Source organism: Hydra vulgaris, chromosome 03 (assembly GCF_038396675.1).
Source record: "Hydra vulgaris chromosome 03, alternate assembly HydraT2T_AEP".
NCBI classification, from domain to species: Eukaryota; Metazoa; Cnidaria; class Hydrozoa; order Anthoathecata; family Hydridae; genus Hydra; species Hydra vulgaris.
The window spans coordinates 63,054,891-63,065,000 of NC_088922.1; the positions used below are offsets into that span (position 1 = coordinate 63,054,891).

The 10,110-nt window shown below is 27.3% G+C and overlaps 1 long non-coding RNA gene across 1 annotated transcript in view; it reads left to right on the top strand.

The window, feature by feature from the left end:
• The first annotated feature begins 387 nt into the window (after positions 1 to 387).
• LOC136077806 (uncharacterized) overlaps positions 388 to 10,110 on the top strand; it is a 25,046-nt gene continuing 15,323 nt past the window's right edge. The window contains exon 1 of the long non-coding RNA XR_010637299.1: positions 388 to 694. This is a non-coding gene — a long non-coding RNA (uncharacterized LOC136077806). The remainder of the gene's footprint in view (positions 695 to 10,110) is intronic.

Below are 10,110 nucleotides of genomic sequence, written 5' to 3' on the forward strand. Positions count from 1 at the left end.
TTTTTAAATCATTGGCTATCAAAGTAATGAATCGAAGTAATCAGCCTTTAAAATTATGGTTAGCATTCAGAAATGCCCACTATACTGCCAATCTAAAAATATTTAAGGTCAGCAAAAAATCGCCAACCTTTGAATCTATGTTTTTTGGTAACACCTTCATGTCAAGTTTTTTTTGCCAACCTGATGCTGACCTCTAACAGTTTTAGATTGGTAGAAAATTGCCAACCTCAATTTTCCTAATTCCAAGGATTAATGTATATATATATATATATATATATATGAGCCCTCAGAATTAGGAAAACTGAAGTCAGCAATTTATTGCCAACTTTAAACTGTTGAGGTCAACCTCAGATTGGCCAAAAAAAATTTGAAACAAAGAGGTTACCATAAAACATAGAAACAAGGTTGGCATTTTTTTGCACTTTGAGGTTGACAGTGAGGTTGCCATTGCCAAATGTTGACCCTAATTCCTAGGGCTAATAAGTATGGTATATTTAAGTGAGAGTTGTATTAAGATATAAATGTAATTGTTTTATTTTGAAGTTACTTTGTGTAGCACATAAAATTGTTTTTAAGCTAAATTTATTCTTAAAAACATGCCTCCAAAGAACAAAAAGTCAGCAAAAAGTAACAAATCAAAGAAGAAGAAATCTTCTGTTAAATTAGTTTTCAAAGAAGTTGTAATGGCAAAACAGTTTGTTATTTATTTAGTGAAAAATAAATTAGAAGTTATATACTATATATACATTAAATGCGTTTATAGACGCTCCCTCTCTATATATGTGTGTGGATGTATATATATATATATATATATATATATATATATATATATATATATATATATATATATATATATATATATATATATATATATATATATATATATATATATATATATATATTTAAACAATTTTATAATGTATTCTACAAAATAGAGTGCTCAATGTTTTAAAAGAACTGAGCAATTATAAATTAGGAGAAAATCATTTAAGAAAATTTTTTCTCATTTAATGAGAATAAAATGAGAAAAATTTTCGTTAAGTTATTTACTACTAATATATATATATATATATATATATATATATATATATATATATATATATATATATATATATATATATATATATATATATATATATATATATAATATATATATATTTATATATTAATATATATATATATATATATATATATATATATATATATATATATATATATACATATATAAATTAGTAAAAACATTTATCTAATTTTTAGTTTTCTTCAACATTGGTGTTTCTCCATCAGTCGGTTCATCAGGAAGCTTCCTGATGAATCTACTGATGGAGAAACATAATGTTGAAAAAAACTAAAAATTAGATAAATGTTTTTACTAATTTATTATTGCTCTGTTCTTTAAAATAAGGTCATGTCTCCTAAAAAAAAGCCTTAGCTTATCATCTACCCAAACCATGATTTTCTACTTAATAAAAAAAAAAATTTCTAATTTTTGAAAAACCTTAGAGTTCCTTCAGGGGGTAGATGGGGCAATTTTAAGGGTCTTTTGTACTTCTTTTAAAACTGTTTATAGGGAATCTTGACATTTAAGCTTGATTTTTTTTTAATATATTTATGTTTGTAAAGACTTATTTAATCTAAATAAAATGGGCTCTATTCTCAGAAAAAATTTAAGATTTATAAAATTTGTTTCAAAAAACCCTAAATATTCAGAAAAGCTCATAAAAATACACAATATTTGTAAAATTCTCTCATAAAAGCTACATTATTTTTATTTATTTTTGATTAAGTACAATATTGATTTCTCACTTATAATCAGCTTCAGGAACTATTCTGGGAAGTATATATAAGAGAGAGGGCCTGTACAGGGATAGAAGGTAGTTAAAAAAAAAAAAAGTTAAATTATAAAAAATTTCAACTCAATAGTTCAGTTTCATTTAAATTAAAATACATCAATTCCAGTAAATTTATGAATTTTTTTATTCTTTCTTGAAGAAGTGATATTAACAAAAAAAAGTGCATAAGAAACTAGAATTTTTTTGTTCTTGTATTATGGGCTTTTTCGTAAGATATTTTATTCTTCCCGTTTCTGTTTTTTTTTGTAACTATTTGTAAAGAGAATGGTGTCCTACCTTTTTCCTCAGAATATGCTCTATTTATTAGGTCTTGAACTAACTTAACTGCTCTCTCAGAACAGTCATTAACAACATCAAGTCCCTTAAATTTTGCTCTAAATTCTTGATAAAAATCATTGAATTTCCAAAATTCTGGTGGAGTTTTCATCCATTGAGTTTCTGCATTTCCATGCCTAAGCATGTCAAAAACTAGCCACGACTTTTCTTTTATTAATAGATTCAAACTAGGAAGGTCATCTTTACTGAAGTTGAGGTTATTCAATATAGTTTAGTGCATTACCTGGTGCTCCAAGGGAAAACTGGACATCTTTGTAAACTATACAGTTCTTTTGGCCATATCACCACGTACCCTACATTCTTTATCTGCTAGGGCAAAAACTACTAAAGTAGGATCTAGAGACCAAGTATATCTGAGAATAGAGCTTGCAACAGCTTGAGAGCCAAGTAGGTTCCATTCCTCAAACCTTTTCAAAAGCCAGTAAGCCTAATAAATAATATTGATTAACATTTTGAAATACTTTAATCAATAATGAGCTTTTTAACTTATTGAAAAAATACTAAAAGACTGATACCTGCAATGGTGCCAAAGAACTTAACTCTGCTTTTAGAAACCACTCTGTATAGGAAGGACAAATGAATAAAGCCATACCAGTTATTTCTTCTTTATGTTTGTCAGTCAGGTTTTGGATTTCATTCATTAAAAGATACAATTTTAAGTAGTATAAACCTTTTCCCATAAATCTTGAATAGTGAACTAGTCCTGGTAAGTGAAATTTAAACCTATTTGATTATAGAATCATAAAAGTTCAGCTAGCTCATGGTATTCTTTTCTTATATTTCTGTCCTAAAAGGTTTTGGATATGTTATAAATTTGTAATAAATGTAACTTTTTAAAAATTAGATTAAATCGAAAATGAATAAAAATAAAAATATTACCTTTTTGAAGATCTTTAAACTAATCACATTATGGCAAAACTAAACAGCAGCTAGTTTTTGATTACATATCCATGTTCCAGGTGGTATTACTATTCTTTTCAGTTCCTTAGTTTAAGCATCTATACTATTCCAGTTTTTTTTAGAACTTCAAATAGTTTGTTTTCTGGACCAGAAGTTTCGCGTCTTGGGTAAATCTTCCAGAAATGGGTTATGTGTCACTCAATTACATGATGTCTACATGCAATCAACAACAAGGGGCGTTGAACTTGTTGAATCAACCTCATGCAAGTACCTCGCCATTTTCTTGTATTTGTTAAAGTTGTGTCAAAACAGAGACATTTAACCTTATCTTTTAATCCAAATAATTCCATCAATTCTACAATAGCTTGCTTTTGATTCATCCCTGAACTAGAATCTATTGGAGGAATGCGAAGCAGTTCTGTTTTCACATCAATCCTTACCAAAACTGCAGTTCTATTATTTTTAAATTGCTTTCCCTTCGTTAATTCATTTACTATTATTCTAATTCATTTACTATTAGTCTAATTCATTCTTATAATTCTCCTGACGGATTTCTATTTAACTTTGATGTGCATCTTTTACTTCTTACTTATAATTCTACTGACGGATTTCTATTTAACTTTGATGTGTATCTTTTGCTTCTTGCTACAGAATACTCATATATTTTATCTCTACTTCCAAGACATCCTTTTCTCTCACTAAGCTGGTATTTTAAGAAAGCAATATCTTCCTCTTTGTCTTTCACTTTTCTTATTTTATCTCTTAATATTTCTTCAAACATAACATGAGGATGTTCTCCAATTTAAAATACTTTATTCATTTGTTCTTCAAACAAATGTCTTTTTAATTTCAGCAGGATTTGTTCTGTATCTTTGATCTTTTAATTTCATCCATTCTTTTAACAATTTCTTAATTTTAATCCTATAAAAATGTTATTTGACAGCATATTTATGGAATAAACATGGATAATAATAATTTATATTGAAAGTATTACTTTAGCTTTTGTATTGTAAGCACTTTAAATCCACCAAGTATCCAAGAAACCATTAGTTTGGACAGTATTCAGACTGATCAACTGGACAATTAGGTATAAAAGAAAAACTTTTGTTAGGACAACCTACTAAGAACTTCACATTTTCTTCACACTTTGATTTTCGTAGAAAGAGATAATTGAATAATTTCTTTAGCAGTTGCACATTTTTTTTGCTGGAAGTTTTTTGATTAACTTTTTAACTAAAAATATTTTATCCAATCTAGTACTTCGAACTTTCTTTTTTGGTGGCATTTTAAATTATTTAAGTATTTTAAAAAAATTAATATAAAATATATTTCAAGAAAACTTATTAATTACTAAAAAATTTAAAACTTTATTTAAAAAATTTACAGTGTAAAAATATTTTTATTTGTTAAATATTCGTGGATTTTAGGGTTTTTTAAAACAAATTTTTTGAGTTTTTAATTTTTTTTTTTAGAGTATAGCCCATTTTATTTAGATTAAATAAGTCTTGACAAACATAACTATAAAAAAAATCAAAAATTTTAATGTCAAGACTTCCTACAAACAGTTTTAAAAATGGTACATAACGCCCTAAAAATTGCCTCTGAAGGGACCCTTAGGATTTTCAAAAATTTTAAAAAAAAAATTTTTTAGTACTAAATTATGGTTTGGGCAGATAATAAGCCAGAGCTCCTTTTTTTTTGGAGACATGACCTTTTTTTGTTTATATGTGTGTGTGTTTATATATATATTCATACATACATATATACATACATACATACATGCATACATACATGCATACATACACACATACATACATACATACATACATACATACATACATACATACATAAATTGTTAGCTTTAAGAGTAAGGAAGGTAAGAAAAATCTTCTTGATAACTAATTACATCACTAATTAATACTTTTGACTTTGGTCCGACATTTCTGTGTTGTCTAAAAGCCAAAACCATTAAAATAATTATGAATTGAACATTTTTTTAATTACTGTAAAAATACAAACTTATTTGACTTTGAATCTATTTATTTTTTTAATACAAAATCTGTTTGTTTGTTTTTTCAATATTTTATACTGTATTTGTTTTTTTAATTTTTTTATTTTGTACATGCATTGACTGACAAATAGGTAGAAAATGCAAGGAGTGCTGCTACATTGACTGAAATAGGTAGAGCAAGCATGGAGTGCTGCTACATCGACTCTGTTTTTGGCTTGGGCAATCAATTTATTTTGATAAAAAAAGTTTCTGGTCTATTTTTTTAATGGTTTTGTAAATTTTTGTTAATTAGTTGTGACTTTTCGAATTTCTTTCTCAATTTTCTTGTGTAGCTTACTTGGGTATTTTGTTAAACTTTGCATGTCATTTATTAGAGGAAAAAGGGGAAGATATTTTTGTTTACTAATTTTAGAAAGAAGAAAATTATATTTTTAGAAACATAGGAAAACGTTTTTCTGTTATGTTAAGGGTAATTCCATTGTCAAATCATCCAAAAAAATCAAAAAATGTCACCCTATGTTTGGGATTTTGCTAATTTTTTTATATGATATATGGTTTATGAAAATTAAGAAAATTTGAAATTTGGAACCTCCAACCCCTTACGGTTCTTGAGATATTCAGGTTTCAATTTTCTTATTTATGCTGACTCAGCATTTTTTGCAAAATGTATTTATGTCATTAAATAGCAATAATTAATGGACGAAATAAGGTATCATTTTGAAATTTGGTACATAGACAATCTTCCATATGGCGGATACAAATATTAAATTAAAAAAAATTTTAGACCACATTAAGTACATGTAAATTGAATAATAATGGCATTTATTTTGGGGTATTTTGACGGTCAAATTTGTGATGCTACCTTGATAATTTTTTTTTAGGCATTACTATAACTTACAATATAGGTATCAAACTTCACTATTAATTAAAAATATATTATTGCATTTTTTGACTTTTCTAAATTCAGCCTTTTAAGTAAAGCTTATATAAATGCTGAGTCAGCATAAAATTTATTGCTAACTTATTAATGAAAAAATTAGCTATATCTTAATTTCTGGTTGTAAAAAGTCATTTTCAAAGTCATTTTGAAGGCAATAATAGATGTATATAAATATAAATTTTAAATTTTTTTTACCTGGGGTAGGCCCCCCCCGCCCTCCCCGAAAAAACGAAAATTTTCCTAATTTTGTAAAAAGTTATTTTTAAAGTCATTTTGAGAGCAATGATAATTTTTTAGGTATTTATAAATATTTAGTGGGGTAGGCTTCCCTCTCACCCGCCCTACCACGAAAAATATATATATATTTTGCTAATTTTGTTATACCAATAAAATAAGGATTGCTTTCTTAAAATTTTTCCATCAAGCTTTTGCATGCCAGCAAGGTTGGGGGTCGCAATTAGGCATATTACCAAATCTTTCCAAAAATGTTTTAATGAAAATATATAAAGACAAGTTACCAAGAGATTTTTATTTGTGTGGCCAAATTGTGCTAATTACACATACAATTATATTGTAACTATATTTAAAAAAATTATAATCAAGTATAAAAATAATGACGCAATAGAAACTTTTTCTAAAAATCTTGATTATTTTGTTCAATAATTTTTGCCAACTTAATTTCTGAAATTTTGTATACACGACCATTTGTTGTAGATGGCGGATCAATGGTACATAAAATATGATTTGATGGGACCCAACACATATCTTCTCGTGCAGGCCAAGAAAAACTTGGACTGAGACCATGTGGGTGCATAAATTGAATTTTATAATCTCCTCCTTCATCTTTTTTGTTTATAATTCCATCCACCAAAAGCTGTCATACATGCAAGCTACATAGTCCATATGATTATAAATAACTTGCTGCACAACCAGCTCATTTGGTATCTGCACAAGCTTAAATGTCTGAACATCAGTTTGTTGACTCATCCTTTTAAAAGAAATTGTATATTTATCAATTGGTATAAAATGGTGAAAGGATCTTGTTCCTGGCAAGGTTCTTCCCATAGTAAACCTTGGTTGCAATGATGATCGTACTTCATTTATTTCTATTTTATAAACTAAAATAAATTGAATGTTTTTTATATTGGTTACACAAAATTCAAACATCTTATCTACCTCCAAAATCTGTCCAGTCACTGTTCTTTTTAAACTAGCTTGTGCAGTTAATCGTTTTACTGTGCCGCCAATGCCATCACAAGCAGACTTACCATGGCTAGTAGCAAAAAAAAACCATTCAGCATCAATATCAAAGTCTTCTTTGTGATGACAAAGATTAATAAAGTTTTTAAAGTTTTTATATTGTGCTGCACATCCATCAGTGAAGTATTTAATATTACTAATCTGTAGAATGTTTGCCTTAATGAAATTGGTAATGAGCTGTTGTATTTTATATACAAAGTATACATCATGCTCAGCGTCATCAGAAAGGATGCAAAATGACTTTAATAGTAGTTTATCATTTGATTTATAGTAAATAATAATAGGGTGTAGTGTACATTTTGGTTTATTCCAATGGTAACTTTGCACCTCATCCTGAACAATAAATTGGAAGTTCTCTGCAAAGTCACCCAATACTATACACTCATTTTGATTTAATAACTCTTTACAGTCTTTGAGGTACATGGCTTGACTTTTAGCTATAAGTGAATGAGATGTTAATTTATCTATTTTATTGCATATAAGGTCGATAACATCTTCAATATTAATTTTTTGATTGATCAGCGTAGTTCTATCTGTATGCTACCATTGGTTAATTGTTATTTCTTTATCGCTGTTGTCAAACTTTGCTGTTAAGTTGTTAAATTGCTGTTAAATTCTTTTAAAGCAGCAGTACCAGGGCATAACGGACATCGATGTAACATGCACTCTACATTATCCCTATTGCAAACAATCATTTCCATCAAATCTCTATAGTCTTTGTCAATTTTAAGAGCATCAGTTAACAACTTAACATTCTGATGATAGGTACAGACACAAACACAGTGGGTGCCAGACGAGTTTGTGGTTATACACCATCTAGGGCGAAGGCTGCAAAACTTAGAAAATTTAAATGCTACATATAGTTCCTTTAAATTAATCAATATTAGTCTTTTTTGCATGTGTTGCCTGTACCCTATACTCACAAAATCTTTTTTTCCAGGCAGCATTCGTGTGTACTCGTCACTTTGATAAAAGCTATGAACAAGATCAATGGTTGCATTGGAAAGCGACTTTCCTTTTTTTGATGATGGTTTATGCAAAATTCCATGTTTTTTTTTAGCTTTTCTAGCTTCTCGTACTAGGTAATTAGATACATTAAAAAATTCTGCAGACTTTGCGAGTGACCATGATTCTGGAGTTAGTGTTAATATCTGAATTTTTGCGGAGTATGATGTCACATTTTTTATCTTATCTTTCAATTCATTTAAAAGTGAGTATAGATTGTCAATTTGGTTATCAATTGAAGAACTTAATGGTGTACAAGATGGTGTCAATGTAATCATAGGATCAATATCATAAACTTTTTTTATTTTGTTTGCTGTTGCTCCAGTTATTTGATCAAATTTTCTTTTGGCAGCTGGTAATCGTTGGTGTTTTGGAATTGATTTAAGCTTAATAGGTGACACACCTATAGATCCAAGACTTTCATTGAGAGATGAATGTTGTTCTTGTTCAGGCTCAATCCTACTATAGCATTGATCAATTGATTTTAATTCTTTATTTATACAATGTACCCTTTTGTAACAACTACTGCATAATTTCCACCCAGGTACAGCAGCAATATCTTGTGTTTTTAGAGTTATTGCCATTGATAGCGATATCTTCACATTTCCTATGAAAAAAAGGAAACAATCATTTCTAAAAACTAATATCAACTCACCATCATTGTAAAGAACAAATGAGTGTAATTGTTACTTTATAAATGTACCTAATTTTTTTTAAATTTATTTAAATACTATTTTAATCAAAATAATAAACTGTTTCATTAAAATAGTATAAAAATTACCTTTCACAATTTTTTTTCGATTTCCATGTTTTTTATATAGATTGCAGCATTTCTGAAATTTTCTTTCAAATGCAGCTCCAAAGTATTCTTTATGATAATAGCAAACTGTTGTAAACAATTTTTCACAATCAAATAAACCAGCTCTCCATAATAACTCTTGTTTTTCAACACTTGAAAACGCTGATAGATCTAAAAGACCTTGTCTTCTTGTTAAACCTTGCTTGTGGCAATCAACATTACATTCTAATCCTATAGAACACTTTTCCATAATTTAAACTTTTTAATCTATTCATCTATAAAAATCTGATTTTGAAAAATTTTACTAAATATATTTTTTTAGAAATACCATTTACATTATTTAGTTTATGGAAAACTATTTATACAAATTATTTGTTAGGATGTGTCTATTCCTTATACTATGACTTATTTATACAAATATTCCTTATTCCTATGACTTAATTTTACAAATTATTTGTTAGGATGTGTCTAAGTTATATGACTTCCTTATATATATATGATTAAAAGGTAATTAAATTTTATTTTATTTACCAATCATTTAGTATAATTTATAACATTCATTAATTAGTTAAGTAAATATAAAATTGCTGCAAAGTAATAGGAAACTAATATTTACAACACGAAATTTTTGTTTAATCTTGCTTGTGGCAGTCAACATTACATTCTAATCCAATAGAACACTTTTCCATCATTTAAAGTTTTTAATCTATTCGAAAAATCTGATTTTTATATATTTTACTAAATAAATTTATTTAGAAATACCATGAACATTATTTCGTTTATAGAAAACTCTTATTACAAATTATTTGTTAGGATGTGTCATATTATATGACTTCCTTATATATATGATTAAAAGGTAATTAAATTTTATTTTATTTACCAATCATATAGTATCATTCATAACATTCTTTAATTAGTTAAGCAAATATAAAACTCCTGCAAAGTAACAGTAAACTAATATTTACAGAATGAAGTCTAAACAGAAGCAATAAAATAAAAATGGGGG